The 17789-nt window shown below is 38.8% G+C and overlaps 1 long non-coding RNA gene across 2 annotated transcripts; it reads right to left on the reverse strand.

Moving 5' to 3' along the window:
- Nucleotides 1-228: 228 nt before the first annotated feature.
- LOC108930755 (uncharacterized) lies at nt 229-16681 on the reverse strand. Of its 2 annotated transcripts, XR_001965864.2 has the most exons (5): nt 16229-16681; nt 6126-6263; nt 5524-5588; nt 1955-2343; nt 229-1593 (listed from the first exon to the last, which is right to left on the reverse strand). It is a non-coding gene; the product is annotated as an uncharacterized LOC108930755 (long non-coding RNA). The 2 variants fall into 2 exon arrangements; XR_001965863.2 differs by lacking the exon at nt 6126-6263.
- Nucleotides 16682-17789: the final 1108 nt, after the last annotated feature.

Consider the following 17789-nt stretch of genomic DNA (forward strand, 5'->3'; position numbering starts at 1 on the left):
TTCATTTTGTGTCTGCCAGTCCAGGCAATTAAAACAATTTAAATTAATGAATTATGAGACACTTCAGATATGAAACCTATTGTTTTGATTTTGCATGTACTACAACCACTTAATGTCAGTATATCTGTGTGCCTGTATTTCACAATAAAGCTACTGTACATATAAAAATACATATATTTATATGTGTGTATCTATGTATATATATAATTTCTGTATGCACACACACACACACATGTGTCTGTATGTATGTACGTATGTATGTACATATAACAATTCTATTTCACCAGAAATCAGGATTTCCCAAAAGACCTGGGAACTTTCTTTCCCCCAAGTTTTCAGGTTTACTGCGGTTAAAAAAGCACAAAATGTACTTCCGCCACTTTCTGCACCCTCAGCTGAGACAAGGATATCTGATATTCATTAAATAAAGCAAATATAAGAATAGGCTCCCGCTTCACAATAAATAAAACAATAAAGGGAGCTCAAAGTGAGAGGTGGGAAGAAGACAGTTTTTCATTTATTACCGTAAAGAGCCAAACCCCACACATACATTTTGCATTCTGGGGGTTGTGTTTCTCTCAGTTCTGATATTGACTTTCTGAGTTTGTCATTGAATTACAATCTGAAAGACCAATTATTGAGTAATAACACTGCAGAGACCCTCAAGGACATGCTTTAGTTTCCATAGATGACTATAAACCATGAGATAACCCATTCATATTCTTGAAGGACAGTACTCATTACAGACACTAATACCCTGTTTACATTGACAAATTGGTCATAAGACAAAGGCATTAGAGGTGTCAGAATTGAAGAGAGTCAACAAATATTTCCTTAAAAGGCTGTGAATAGAGCTTAATAGGATGAATTATTCTTTGATGAGGTGTATTGACTTTATTCTTTAAGCAATACTATGATGAAATGACAACTAAACAGGTAAAGTTAACGTACCTTTCATCGAAAACATTTTCAATGATTTTTTTTTTTTCTTTTTTTAAATTTTCTTTTATTGGTGTGCATCATATTAATTTAGACATGGAGGTCTGATTGGCACCCTGATCCCTTAGAGTCCTAACCCTTAAACCATCACATAAAGTGTGTTTAGCTTAATGGTGATTAATGATTTTAATTGATGTTTCTTGTTAAAATGACATGAGCAATATATCTCTTTTTATTCTTTTATCAATGCTTTGCAACTAGTGGAGATTTTAAATGACTCGACATTCAAATTGTGAAACAATACTTAAAGTGTTTCGGCTAGCCCAGATACTTTATTTGCCAACACTGATTTACTTTATATTGTGGTTATATCACAACTATTATTGGAACAGATGGCTTTCTCATTCAGATAAGAGTAACAATGAACGTTATGAGAAAAACAACAAATTACTTTTTAAATTGGAATCATTAAGATCTACAGACATATCGGATGCATCCTAGCAACAAATCCATTATTTCAAATATTTGAATTCCTGCCATGCTGCACTTGTTATTTATGCTTTGGAATTGTACCTTTGTAATGAAATGTTGATTCTCTGGGAAATGGATGGGAAATTGAGTCACTTGTGCACATTTCCTGTCTTGCCTTAATTACTGTAAAAACAAAAAATACAAAACACAATATGGTATTGAGAGATATAAATCATAAAGTGCGTGTTTACATAACTGCTATGTACAGATAGTAGGGTTTTTTTAAATTTTTTCCCCTTGAGTAAAGTTTAATGGTGACAGTTTGCTTTAAATGAAGTTCAGATTTAATCCATGTATAAAATAAAATAAAATAAAATAAAATAAAAGTTTAATCTTTTGGCCACTCACTCCAAATGAAAAAAAAAAAAAAAAAAAAAACAGACATGATCCTTGATTAGACCGTTAAAAATTCCCACTGGGCTGTGAGTCACCCACCGTTGACTGAAATCAGTTTTTCATTAGGTGTAAAATCCCTTGCCATTACCTTTTAAAATTTCCCTGAATTATCTGCAGGCCTGTGGGCGAAGTTCCCATAATCTCCCAGCTCTCGTCCTGCCCTCAGTTGCCTAAGGATTTTGACGGATGGCTTGTGCGCCGATACTTGAGTGACATGATTTGTCTTTTAAGGCAGGCGCGAGCGATGGGACCGGATCGGAGTCACCGCCGAGCACTCGGCAGCGCCCCGGGGAGGGCTGTCAGTCGGCCGTCAGGAGCAGACCCGCGTGTCCTTCCCCTCTCCGGAGTGAGCCCGGGTTCATTCGCTTAATTGAAAATGTCAGTGAGACGGGACGCTTGGAAAAGCCACAGTAAATCACAGCAGCGTTCATCTGTTTAGAAGCCACGTTGCTTTATGAGTTCTTTCAGCCGAGGGTGCTGAGGGGAAAGAAGGAGGAAACAAGAAATAAGAAAAAAAGATAGAGGGAAAAGAGAAGACTTGAAAGATGAAGTACCATTGGGAGAGGCCAAAGTGTCTGCAAAATTTACATAATTAAACCCTCTGTTCAACGTTTTGTTTCAGCACAGCAGATGGTGTAGTGGTTACACCTAAAGGATTCAGGTTTGAATCCCAGCTGAAGTACCTTTGATCGCGCTGATCACCCAATATTACATCAGTAAAAACTACCCAGCTGTAGAAGTGGTTAATCTGTAAGTAGCTTAATAGTGTAAGTAACTTGGAGACAAGATCTTACCATATTAAAACATGATGATGAACATCATATGCTGTTTTACATGTTTGCTACATAACATCATATGCTGTGTGGTGTTTGCATGTCCCCCCCATGTTTGCGTGGGTTTCCTCTGGGTGCTCTGGTTTATTCCCACAGTCTAAAGACATGCTGTTCAGGTTCACCCGTAGTGTGTGAGGGACACAGAGAGTGTGTGTGTTCCACTGATGAATGGATGAGTGACCCATTGTGAGTAGTGTAAGTCACTGTAATATAAATGTATATTCATTATGATGTGGTGGTTAAAGCCAATCCTTTCCCCTGAGGTGATTTGCAGTTTTCAGCATTTCTGTAGCTTGAAATGTCCCAAACAATAACAATTTGTGAAGACAGCACAGTTACAGTTTTCAGAGAGGTTTGTACTATTACACTTGCTCCTATTTAAAAAAAAAAAAACAAAAAGATTTTGGGTGAAATACTGCGCAAGGCCTGAAAAGCAGGCTTTGAGAAGACGAGAAAATGTATGTTATGTATATAAACTCCAATCAGGAATGTCATCAGAAATTCTGTTTGAAGACAGATGAAAATAACATGGAGTTGCAGGGTTTTCAATTCCCCTTCAAAGCCAGGCCCGTAATCACGGAAAATTCCCAAGGTGCATTATGTGTCAGGTATTATGTCTAAAACCGCCACGCTAATTATCTTTTGCGAGATAATGAAATGGAATGGTCCCTTATTGAAGTGCACAATCACTCTCTCCGAATCACTGAAAGCACTTTATTACACATCACTGGAGTTTAAGGCAGGACCGGCCTCTGCAATTACGCGTCATACATCGACTCCTGATCTGGCTTATTCTTATATCCCGTGCAGTTTCTCTAATTATTCAGTCAATTTGTTCTCCCTTGTTCATGTGAGAAGGAAAGTCAGATGTGTTATTTAGGTGTCAGTCTTTGACATGTCTTTATTGGATGTGGCAATAACCCTTTCACCCTCCACACACATGAAAACGTCAAACTGAACAACGGAGAAGGTCCTAAAAGGTAGCATAACCTACATTTTGCTCCCAGTTTGCAGTAAAGGTCTGTCTCTCCATATTCTGCACATTATGTTTCCTGACATATTTTCTTCCATTTCATATGCATTTCAGTGCAGTTGTTTATATGATAACTTTTCATATTACACAGCAATTACTAATATTTTTAAATGTGTATTTTACAACTCTGAGAGCAGGTATCATGAGGGAAACAGTTATGATGCTGTTCACGTGAGATTTACAGTACATGAATATGATTTCTTATATACGTCATCAGTGAAGACATTATTTAGCTGAAGCCTTTGGTTAAGGTGACTTCTAATTTACAGTGTCAGGGTTTTATGATACAGTAACTCCAAATATTTACCCATATTTACAGCTGGTTCGTTCTGTGTTATCATTTCGGAATTAGTACCTCGATCGTAGGTAATGGAGAAGAATTTGAATTAGGCAATGGCTCTGAGCTGTTATGCTGCCCATTGCCCATTCTTTAATGATATGCTGTATCTATATATATATATATATATATATAAAACACCAAGATAGCTTTTATTATTCATAAGATCACTATTTCCACAATGTGTATAATTTATGTAATTTGAATACATTACTCTTTGTGCATAATTTATATCCATTATGCATTATATAATGTATAATAAAACTGTTTGTACTGCATGAAATAACATATTTCATTTAGAGCAGCAGCTTTGGAAAATGCATGTTATATATTGATTTTTATTTGGAGTCCTTAAAGATTAAGCTTTTCTGTAAAGCATATATTGAGAGTTTGATCTTTTCTATGAAAATGTGAAAGAGAAAGATGAGGCCATGCTGCATGTCACGTAAACAGGCACAAACTCCTGTATATTTTATAAATTAAATCTGAAAACTTCTTCATGATAAAATAATCAGATATTAAGGGTGCAGGTGGCATGGTTGTCACAGCCACCACCTTTGAATTTGAAGAACTGAGATTCTAATCTCAACTCCAGCTGCAATAACCTTCATCATGGTACTTAGTCTAAATTAATAGAGTGAAAAATTACCAAGCTGTAGAAGTGGGTAAATAACTGTAAGTATCTTAACATTATAAGTCACTTTGGTGAAAAGCATCAGCTAGATTAATAAATGTATAAATGTGGTAATAGATTTCAAACCTGACATTCAGTCATTTTTATCCCTCATGAAAAGGTGAATTTGGGGGGGGGGTTCCATTTTCATCATTGAAAATACCGCAATGCTATGTAACTTTTTAAGAAACTACTTGAAATGTAAAATAAACAATAACACAGTATTTCCCACATGGAACTTCCAGAATTTTTGGAAGAAAAGTTTTTTTTTTTTCTTCTTTCTGCATACTGACTGAAGTGAGGTAATCCAGGGCTACAACATGGTCATTTTTTTAACTCTTCTTATTTGGCTCTAATCTATTATAATTATGTTTTTTCAGCACTATCTGGAATATCTAGATTTAAATAAATTTGCATTTAAACTTTGATAATTTCGGCATGTTAAAAAAAAAAAATGTCACAATAAGATTGTTTTCATGGAAAATTCCAGGTGGCAGACTTTGCAGGTAAGGACGACAGCAGATCAGAAGACAACGTGCAGCAGGATTTGGGAGAGCCCTGTATTCCCCCTAGGTTTGGTGCATCACAAGGATGCTCTATAATGGGACACCAATTCAAAATGTACCTGGTACTGCATTAGCGTGCATTTTCAATTAGCCTTCTCATCAAAGAGTCTGTCAAAAAGCCTTTAATTTAATATTCAGAGATGTGCTTTTGCAGACTGATATATTCAAATTTGTATTCCCAGGCACAAAAAGACAACCAAATAAAGGAATATTACCTCTTGAGTTGTCCCAATACACATCTTCTGTGGACTTAATATACAGTACATGTCCCCGCTTGCACCTGTAATGTAGAGCCCAGATGAATTTTTCATTAACTAAACTTTAACTTATTATGCTTGTTGCAACACCTTTAACACCTGTAACAACAACAACAACAACAACAACAACAATAATAACAATAATAAGTATAATAATAATAATAATAATAATAATATCATCCATCCAGTGTCAACAACCACTTGTCCTGAGTAGGGGTTGTGGTGAGCTGGAGCCTTACTTGGCAACACAAGGCACAAGGCTGAATGGGGGGGAACACACCCAGGATGGGATGCCAGTCTGCCACAAGGCACCCCAAGCAGGGCTCGAACTTAAGACCCGCCACACAGTGGGCACTGGCCGAACTCACCTCACCACTACAACCCCCTATAATAATAATAATAATAATAATAATAATAATAATAATAATAATAATAAAAAGAAGAAGAAGAAGAAGAAGTTCCAGGGTGCTTATTATAACAATACAGTACTTGGGACTTTCAGATTTCAAATCCTTAGTCTGCCTGGACATCTGCTTTGCTGTAATTGTGCTTAAAGGTACCTTTCATTATGATGTCACGCTGCAAGAATAAGGTTTGAAACTGGTCACTCGGGGAATGTGCTGATTTGTGGGTCTTTGGTGCACAATTTGCAGATGTAGATGAGAACAAAGGGTTGTGCCCCCGGAGCAGATGAATTTCTATTTGTTAAAAAAAAAAAAATCAAGTACATGAAAATCCAAGTACATTAAAAAGGTCAAATACTTAGGTGAATAGCCCTAATACTCATAAAACTCAATAACTACATTATAAAAATCCTACGAATTGGTTTAGGGGTAGTGAAGTGATTGAAATTGTCATCTTGAGCCATAATCTTGCACTTAAAGGCTCGAATCTCACCTCCTGCTGCAGTACACTTGATTGAGGTACTTACCCAGAATTGATGCAGTAAAAATTAACCCGCTTTTTAAATGACTGAATCTTCCTAAGTCACTTTGGGGAAAAGTGTCAGCTAAGTAAATAAGTGCCTTTCAATATTATCTTCATCCAATTTGTCAGACAGTGGCAGACCACAGAATACTAATAAAAAAATCAGTCGAGTCATGGAGTCATAGACAGATATTGAGAGACAAGATACACTAGTCTGAGTACTGGTCTGGGGGAGTGGGGGGGGCCCTGTTACACCTACAGCTTTGGCTCACAGGCTGCAAATGATCAATGTCTTTAGATTGTCTCTCAACCGAAGACGAAGACTATAGATCAACTATACTTGCACAACATTACCAAAATTTCTTAATAAAATTGGCTTTTTACCATAAAAGGGAGCACGGTGCCGCGGCGAGTTTGGCTTGAGCCTGCTGTGTGGTGGGTCTGGGGTGTCTTGCGGTGGACTGGCATCCCGTCCACGGTGTGTCCCCTCCCCCTTTGGCCCTGCGCTCTGTCTTGCCGGGTTAGGCTCCGGCTCGCGACGACCCCAGTCGGGACAAACGGTTGTAGACGTTCGTTGGTTGGTTGGTTGGCTTTTTAACATGAACACTCTCACGTGTAACAGCCTTTGGTTCGTCATTCATGAATGTAACACTCCGGATACGTTTTGCCTATTAGTCAAAAATGAGAGTATTATATTCAGGAACATTCAATAATATTTTATATTATATATGACCTCATAGATCTGAGGACATTATGCACAGAATAATTTTCTATTTGGTTTGAGTAAGCATAGAAGGTCCTGTTATAGACATACTGAAAAATAGCAAATATATGGGCAAAAACATGTTTTTGACGTCTATTATACCTTCGGTGTGATGTGCCAGTGCCATACAGTGACACGGAAAGGTGAACCACTCAGGGTTTCTCCCGTCACCAGATGCATACACACCTGCCACGGCTGCAGTTTGGCCCTGACATGCTGTAAAGCACGGCATGGTTTAATTGGCTCGGGAATAAACACATTAAACCTAACTAGCTAAACAGATCAAACAATGTGATCTGTATTCGTTTCAGGGAGCCTGCCATGTGTCCTCAGGAGGTAACGGGTTCCTGGCAACATAATATATGGAGTCCAGTAATTAAGTGGTGCCTCCACTCCAGTGAGTACCACGGTATTCGGCCGTGTCCCATCCCTCCTCCTCTGCCGAGAACCCAGCTTGTCTGCGGCAGTGTGGAGGCTTCATAACAAGGCATTTACGCTCGATTGCAGACTGCTCTGATAATTTTCAAGAACAGTCCTTTTGCTTGATTTATTTGCCTAGTGGATCAAAGTGGCTAACGTTTCTTGTGATTTCACGCATTTAAACAGCTGGCTATTTTTCTGGGGAAATTATCGTTGAGTGCAACAGAAATAATAAGAGGGTGCATCATCGCTTCGCCACCTGGGATTTGAACTTTCATTTTTATTACTTGTTAAGTTCTTTAAAAAGCTTGAAAACGCTTTCAATATTTTTTTTTTTTTTTACTTTTTCCTTGTATTGAAGTTAACTTACACCGAAAGAGCACCAATAAGTGATTTAAAAAAAAAAATAATTAAATAAATAAATAAATAAATATACATGTATGCAATCACGACTGCACACGGAATTCTGCGAACATTAACGTAGATATCATCATCAACGCCTTCCACCTCTCCTGGAGCATAAGTCACTAGCAAGGACTCACCAGGGGTCTTTGTCCCCAAGAGGTGAGATGGCTTGAAGTTTCCTTGTTGGCGTCTCCGTAGGTGGCAAGGTTTTTACAGTGTGGGGTAGCTAGCCCCACGCCCAACCCTCCTCCTTTCGCCGTCGGGCTTGGGACTGTCCATGGCCGAGTAAACGTACATATGGTAAACTGTAATTAAATTCTTGTATGCCACATCATCTCATGGCATCAAAGTGATTTTCAAGTTATTCCGGTAACTTGGGACTGACGTACCTGTATCTGATGTAATTTCACCTGAAGGGAGAGCATGTTATGCAACCAAGCTATCCCAGCGGGGTTTAATGCCCCGGGATGAATAGCTGAATGAGCGATATGCACATTGGCAATAATTGGCATTAATTTGACAACATTTCACGTACTATGCAGATGAACACAAAACCACTCCCCGGATATGTTTTCGTTCACACACACACACACACACACACACTTCAGCAGGAGAACCATTCTCGTCCATAATGAGACACGCAGTATGTAGGTGGCATCTGCGGTGTGTATGATTTCAGAGGCGCCTTTGAAAGGCTGCATCTTCTTTGATATGATCCCCTGGCTCCGACACTCCCTCAGTGCAGCCCTGTGAACCCTCCTCAGATCTGACACGACTCGAGGAGACTTTGAAGCTTCCGTCTCCGCCCTTCGCTCCTCTCCATCGCCATAGCCCGTGATTCGCGCAACACGAGATGCTTATTGACGCTGCGCCACCTCTAATGACTCTCTGTGGCTGCGGAGACTCTCTGGGTCCAGAGTGTTTATGTGTGCCAACTGAATAGAGGCTCTTATCATTTTTATTCTTCTTTCTGTGTCATTGAAGAAAAGCTGGATGTAAATCTGTGATAAAAATCCCACTGGATATATGAGCCACATATTTCTGTTATTCATGTATGTTATTATTATTCCATCCATCCATCCATCCATCCATCCAATTTCATTAGCCTCTTGTCATGAGTAGGGCCATCATGAACCACGCAGTATCCCAGAAACAGCAGGCATACTACAGAGAGGGCATACCTATTCTTCTTCTTCTTCTTCTTCTTCTTATTATTATTATTATTATTATTATTATTATATGAAATATATATGCAGGAAAAACTCAAAATGGTGTGATCAACACAGCTTAAAGGAAAACTAAAGCTCTTCCTTGGATCTACTCCGAAATTTGGAGTTGCAGGCATTTACTCAAGGCAAAATGTGATCAAGGAGGCAATTTATGTAAATGAACCCTCTTTACAGTCATGAGCCAGAGTATCTGTTATCAGTTTATTATAATCATCACTTCCTGAGTTAATTAACGAGGCTATTTATACATATAAATCATCATTTACTAATAATATGATTAGCAGAGATGACATGCTCAGGAGTAAATACAAGCCCAACCACTTCACATAATGTAAAGCCAAAGCACTCAATGTTCCACTAAAGGATTTTTAAGATTTTAATTTTATTAGATACACATTTAATAGTATAAGTAATTAGACAAAATAAAAATTTTATCTTACACATTAATTTCATTATATTTAAGTTTATGCTTTCAGATTAGTGGAGCATGTAGCGTTACGGTTAGATCTCCTGACGTCCATTTGAAGGACCGAGGCTTGAATTTTATGCACTGCTGGAGTACTTGATCAGGGTGCTTAGCCTAAAGTGGTACAGTAAAAATTACCCACCTGTGCAGGCAAGTTGCTTTGGCAGAAAGTGTCAGCTAAATGCAGGTAAAACAATTTCTTTCAGTCCTGTCAATTATACAGGACGTTTGTGGTAAAATGGTAAACATGGTAAAAAGTGTATTCTTTTAAAGGCAGAGGCTCATCGCTTGGCTGAAGGAAAATCATTAGGGGAAATTGCCTCTCAGCCCTGGGAGGTCAGGGCATCCCTGGGGAGCCCTACTGAACACGTCTTCAGCCCTCAACCGGACGAAACGAAGCTGCACAGCCAGAATATAAGGTCATAATAGTTAGAGCTGGTCATAACGGGCAGGTTGGAATGACTGCATCGATTTTCAGCTGCGGAACGGTTACCAAACAGTTACCTCATTAGACTGCACAGCGCTCCGTCTCTTAGTTCTCCCACTTGTTAATGCATCTCTTTTTACTGCAGCTCAGGTAAGCTTAGCTGGAATTACGGTGAGGAGACCCAAAGGCCGTGCCAAATTTCAATTTCAATCGAAGAACGAGATTAGAAGAGATTTCTGTAAGACTCTGACTGGAAGATGCTGAACTGATACTGTACATATATTCTAAATTTGCATGTGTGCCCCTAAAATCTATTATATTATAATATGTATATGAAAGGCACACAACGTGCCGCACGCTGGAAATATACAAAAGTTGGAACTTTGAGTACAAAGAAAAAACTACAACCCCTTGAAAGACATGCAAATTGCCTTATACATAATTAAAAGTCCTTTCAAATGACACTTTTATTTTAAAAATTTCCAAACAGTATAACTTTTGACTCAGAGCGTGGGAGAAATACGGGCAAATACACGTTGCCTAGAACTTGCAGCAGACCGTTTTTGAATTTTGATTTATTCTGACCACATGCTTCATGCTTTCAATTTCAGATTCAATATAAATTCAAAATGTAACCAATTTTGGAGTCGCAGCCCAAAGCTCCATTACTCTTGCTACATTAAGTGATTTTTTTACTTGCAAATAGTACCATACATATCTAAAAGTCTGTGCTATGACCCACATTCTCTGTTCACCTATGGAGCGCCCTTTTTCCCATTTTACATATTTGTAGCAGCATTACAACTGATTCTTATAATGGATGCACTTGGTGCTTAATAATTTATATGACGTATCATGAGCGTGCATCCATATCGCATTACATCGAGTCTCTATCCACCATTAGCAAAGTGATGAAACAGCAATACAATAAATGCCTAATATAAATATTTTATTGTTCCAGAAAGTTCCAATTAAATGTTTCATTTTCCGTAATGCTTTTCTTAGTGAGTATAATGAGAACTGAATAAATGTTTATGCATCTTTTCCTCTTCTTTCATTCAAAATCAGCTGGTTAATGTACTTATACACTAATGCAAGCTTGTGCTTCATGGTTTTGTATTTCTTAAGTCAAGTTTTTCACAATTTACATTTACTAATTTAACTAATGTTTTTCTCCACAGTGACTTATTACATTGAGGTTGCAGCTATTACAAGCTTACAATTATTTACGCACTCCTACAGCTGGGTAATTCTTTACTGGAGTAGCTTTAGAGTAAGTACTTTGCTCAAGGGTACTACAGCCAGCAGTGAGCATCAAACCAACAACTTCTGGATCCAGAGGGAGCAGCTCTAACCACTACACTACCAGCTGTCTCCACTAACTTACTCTTATTATATTCTCCTGAAAAGATTTTAGAATTTTCTAAGAAGTTGGAGGGTACCTTCTTGTCGCCCAAGATGGTGCAGGGACTCAAAAACAACAGGTGCACCTTTTTCAAGTCTAAGGACACAACAGGGGAAATTTTTTGTATGTGGTCACTCAGAGTTAATATGCACTTAACAGCAATGAAGAGCAGTGAATTATAGTCACAATGTACACAATGCGCTAGAGTGGCAATAAACCTCAGAGACTTTATTGTGCAATAAATTGAAAAATGTGAAATGTCCATGAAAAGTGGAAGTGATAACATCACATTTATTCATTTAAGTGACACTTTCCTCCAAAGCAACTTTTAATGTTAGAGTACTTACAGTTATTTACCCATTTATACAGCTGGATAAGAAATTGTAATGGAACGATTGAGTTAATAGAGTAAATATCTTGCTCAAGGGTACTACAGCTGCAGATGTTATTCAAAACATCAAACCTTTGGGTCCAACAGCATCTGCACTGACCACAACACATAACCAAACATTTCCTGCTTAAGTGCAGAATTTCCACTCTTTTCAACATTCCCTCACTAGCTATCCAAACACATGGACCTGCTTCAATATCACAAAATAAGTGGCTGATGATCAGTCACCCCAAGTAATAACTATGCATGGAAGAGAACTGTGGAGGATTCTATACGGATTATTGTTTGACTGGACACTAAAAATACCTAGCATAGTATTTAACAATAACAAATCAAAATTAATTTCCCTACATATTTACTTACATGTTTCAAGGTTACCTCTAAAGGGGAAAATGTTATTTCTAAAACATTCAACCTGAATAAATTAATCTTGTCCCTTCTGAGACCTGGGAGTCATTAATAAAAGGTACTAAATTGGGAAACAATTCTTTTTTTTTTTTTTTTTACCTTTTATTTTTTCAACCTACCCTTGAACTAAATGCAGACACGAGTTATTTACTTTGATCTTGAATGTGTAAATATAAAGATCAAAACCACAACAAAGCTCTACATTGTTAAAATTAAATATAAAATGATGGCACTTTTATTTATGTTTACATACTATTTAATTATTACTGCTGTAGTAGTAGTAGTAGTAGCAGCAGTCGTAGTAATAATAGTAGTGCAAGTATTTTTGTTGCATTATTGAGTGATGCTTGGAGCATATTAGATTGGCATGGTTTTTAGGAATATGTGGAGATAAAGAGATGTTGAAAAGCATATTTAGCATTATGTAAAAGTTACTACTTTTTTTTGTTTTGTATGTTTAATGTTCTAATTAACAACCAATAATATACATACCTGCATTTGCATGTAGTTCACTGAATTTTTTCACTAATGGGGATGGCCGAAGGCAAACTGCATAAAGCATAATTTATTTAAACATATGTTTGCATGACATTTGAGAACAGAGCCAGAAAAGATATAGCCAATAATAGCTAGACAATATGAGTTAGTGATATCACTAAAGAAGTCTGTAAGATCAGTAGCCTTCTCAGCATCCCAGACAAGTACGTATACTTGTAAGTGACATATACAGGTGGTCTTCGATTTACAATAGTTCAACTTATGATTTTTTTGACTTTACAATAGTGAGCTAGCGATAGACATTTGGTAAAAACCGTACTTCAAATTCTGAATTTTAATTTTTTCCTGGGCAAGCGATAGGCGGTACGAAACTCTCTTGTGATGCCGGGCAGGGACAGCAATCCACATTTCCCTGTCTATCATGCAGAGGTGTGTATTGGGTGTATTAAATGCATTTTCTACTCACGATATTTTTGACTTATGATGAGCTTTGCGGAATGTAACCCATCCTAAGTCGGGGACAACCTGTATACAAATCTGAGATACAAAATATTATAGTGCCATTGCCTGTCAATCAGGTTAGTCTAATGGTTACATTAGGTTAAATGTACAGTATACACACACACACATACACACACACACACTTTCTGAACCGCTTGTCCCATACGGGGTCGCGGGGAACCGGAGCCTGTCCTGGCAACACAGGGCGGAAGGCCGGAGGGGGAGAGGACACACCCAGGATGGGACGCCAGTCCGTCGCAAGGCACCCCAAGCAGGACTCGAACCCCAGACCCACTGGAGAGCAGGATCCGGTCCATCCCACTGCGCCACCGCGCCCCCATGTACAGTATATTTATGGATATATATTTGTTTTTTTCATACATGAATACAGTGCTATTTAAAAGTATGTGAATCCTTTGTGGCCCTTTAGATTTTGTTAGTTTATTTTAATATTCTATAGAAGAATAATGGCCAACCCTACAGGGTTCAAATACTTTCAAGGAGCATAGATATATACATACATGGAGCATCCACAGCAAAACTCACACACACACGCACACACACATTGGCTGAAACCATCTGTTCCAAGCGGGATCGCGACGAGCCGGAGCCTAACCTGGCAATAAAGGGTGCAAGGCTGGAGGTGGAGGAGACACACCCAGGATGGGACATCAGTCCACACAGCAAAACTGAGGGAGTTAATTTAAAGTGTTCTTTTTTCTTTCTCTCTGTTACTGTAGTACAAACACTCTCTCTCTAAGCTTTTTGCAGAATAAAATCCTCTGATTTTTCATGAAACGATAAATAAAATTGTGATGCGTATTACTGTGGCTTCGCTGAATACGGTGATGGCAGCGTCTCTCTAAAAAGCAAGTTCCGAAAACAATTGGCCATGATTTAGGATGCTCCCTTTGAAAGTTATTCATCGGAGAAGGAGCTGTCGGAGCTGGTGGCTTTGCTGTCTGGCAAATGCAAAGGTGCATTTTGCAGTGATTGAGGTCTTTGTCATCTAGCCAGAACCCTCCATCTGACAAATGTTACACGTCTTCATAAAGACCCAAATTGGACCTGGCTACAGTGGCATTATTTCAGGCAGAAAGATTTATACTTTTCATTACTGCCATTTCTTCCCCACACCATGGCAACACTCATATGTCAACAGCGATGCTAATGCACCCATAATAATTCCCCTTGCGAAGAGACTGTTTGACCAATGTACTAGCAATCCTACAGGTAATAGCCACACAACTGATTTAAATATATACAGAATTTGTAAATTACGCATTTTTTCCTAGTTGCCCTCTTGCACGTATTCAGAAGATTTGGTTCCTTCTACAGAATAAGCAGCAGGATGCTTTTTTTTTCATTTATAAATCACACACACACGCTGAAACCACTTGTCCCAAGCGGGGTCACGGCAAGCTGGAGCCTAACCCGGCAACACAGGTCATAAGGCTGGAGGAGGAGGAGACACACCCAGGACAGGATGCCAGTCCGTCACGACGTACCCCAAGCAGGACTCAAACCCCAGACCCACCAGGGAGCAGGACCCGGCCAAGCCCGTTGCGCCACCGCTCCCCCATTATTTATAAATAGAAGAATAAATGACAGTTACATTTACATTTATTCATTTAGCAGACGCTTTTCTCCAAAGCGACGTATATCTCAGAGAAAATGTGTGCATTACATTAAGAGAAAGAAACATAGCTGCAAACGTTATTCTTAACTAAAACTAGTTTATTTTCCACTTGATGCACCGATATTCATCGCTCAGTTAGGTGCATAAAACGCAGATGAATCTTGATTACCTTCCTATAATTATTATTATTTTTTTTAATTTTAATAATGTACATAAATATTCACATACAATGCCGGAGTAGCGGCTGTGTAAAGGTTTGTATCTGGGGATGATCATGAACTTATAGCACATGAACATGTACACCATACATGAGCTGGAATGATGATGGGCAAAGTGAGTCTGGAAAAGGTGAGTTTTCAGACCCTTCTTGAATGTGGACAGAGTTTCAGCAGTTCTGAGTGAGAGGGGGAGGTCATTCCACCACAACGGAGACAGAACCGAGAACCTCCGCCCTTTCTTTTCATGTGCGGGACCACCAGGCGAGCAGAAGTAGACAAGTGAAGGGGTCTGGCTGGGGTGTAGCGGTTGATTAAGTCCTGCAGATAGCTAGGAGCAGTTCAATTGATGCATTTGTACACAGTAGCCAGGGTTTTGAATTTGATTCGGGCAGCTATAGGAAGCCAGTGCAGAGAAATGAGTAGAGGAGATACATGGGAACGCTTCGGCAGAGCACAACACATTCAGGGCATTTTATTTTATTTTATTTTATGGAAAAATCAGTCGTGACTCAAAACAGTTACTCTTCAAAGCATTAGATTACACTTGTCTGATGTCTTTTTCCAGCAACTGAGCAAGATCTTTTTCCTTGATCTTATCAAGTTATGCAAGTTTTTATTCCAGTTGCATTTCAATAATCGCGTCATTTTGTTTGTTTGATTTTTTTTTTTTTTTTTTAAACCGCTAAATCTGTAAACTCACTCTTCTTTCTCTGTCATTTTTAATTGGCTGTCCTTGTCTTAAGTTGAAACCCTGCACACATTGGGGGTTTGCTTGTTCGCATTTAATCTTCAGGACAAATGCAGATGCTGATATATGAAGTACTTTTTGGGACATATTAAAATAATGTTTTTTTCTTGAAATAAATGTTTAAAACATGGATGCTATTTTGCTGTAGTATGGTATTTGCAAAGAAAAACAAACACAACAATGTGCCTGCCTTCCCCCCTTCCCCCGTCCTCCCTCACCTCAGCTGTCTCTCCCATGCATCTGTTGCAGCTCATCTAGTCTCAGGACCGCTCTCCATGCCCTTCGTCCTCCATATTCACTTAATGTCGACTGGTGGAGTTCCATGACACGGCAGGCTGATCCAGATCCGAACCCATTGCGATCCTGGTCCAGTACAACCCTCTTACGCATGCCCAGCTGCTGTACTCAAAATTGGAAAATTTCCATCCATCCTCAGTCTTGTTGCTCATCTCACACTTCTTTCTCTTTTCCTTACCTCTTTTCTCACTCCAGATAACTTTACCAAACTTTACCTTACTTTTCTGAAAAGTCACCAGCATCTGCTATCTCTTGGAGCCTTAACCACCTGTGACCCAGGTTCGCCGCCAATCAATCAACACTTCTACACCACCTTCTTTCCTCTCACCAAATCCAAGGTCTCTCACCTCTTTATATCCTGCAAATTAACCACATGCCCCCGGACCCTTGACTGTCCTCCCTATTCCAGTCTTTTGCTCCGACTATTTTCTCCTCCATCTCAGGTGTCTCCGTGACCTCTCCCCTTTGGCTGTTTACCGTTATCATGTATCACACCATTCCACAAATCACCAGCCCTCCATGCTTTACTAGTACAAAATATTGCTCCCTTTTCCCTTTCTGTGCACTATAAGCACACCACATTCAGAGCATTTGCACTTTATTTTATTTTATTTTATGTAAAAATTGGCCGTGGATCAAAACAGTTACTCTTCAAAGCATTACATTACACTTCTCTGATGTCTTTTTCCAGCAGCTGAGCAAGATCTCTTTCCTTGATGCTATCAATAGAATCTGAGATTAATTTTTTACAAAATGTAAATTTTAATATGCCAACGTGTGTTAGGTATGGGAAATGACCAGTCTCCCTCAGTCTTCTTGAGTAAATCAGGATTCCTTGGCCACACCTGGTCCCTGTCTTCTAATTATGTTTGACCAATTATTCAGAAGGTGGGAGTGATCTGAGCTTCTGCATACCGCAAAAAAAATTCCCAAACTTTCTGACCTTTAGCATTTATTAACTCAAGTAAATTAAATTACCTTTAGTAAACTGTCTCAGCTGAGGTTCTCCAAAGAACTGTCACTGGCACTTGGCTCCACTTTCCCTACCAAAATCTTTGATTCTAATTTTTCATGCCTGCTTGATGCACAGCTCTTTCTGACAGCTTGCCATCTTCATGTTTTCTCCTTTTCCAAAACAGTCAGGGACCCTGCCCTCAAACATTGCATTGATGAGCTCTTTCTAAACACTGTCCGCTGTGTGAAATGTCATGCTGGACTGCAGTCTTACTATCAATACATATTTCTCTTACCTGAACTGTAAACCTTTAGTTAGGGGGTCAAAAAAAAAAAAAAAAAAAAACACTTAAACACTTCAAAAAAGAAATGAAGTTTAAAGAAATCAGAAATAAAGTTTAACGTTTCAGAAACCTAACAGTTTACCCTGCAATTCCTTGCGGTTAAAGAGCAAATGTCCTCTTTTAGAAAAGCCTGTGCTCAGTGGTATCCCCATAGAGATGGTACACGTGTAGTCTTATCAACTGA

Source organism: Scleropages formosus, chromosome 5, assembly GCF_900964775.1.
Source record: "Scleropages formosus chromosome 5, fSclFor1.1, whole genome shotgun sequence".
Taxonomy (NCBI): Eukaryota; Metazoa; Chordata; class Actinopteri; order Osteoglossiformes; family Osteoglossidae; genus Scleropages; species Scleropages formosus.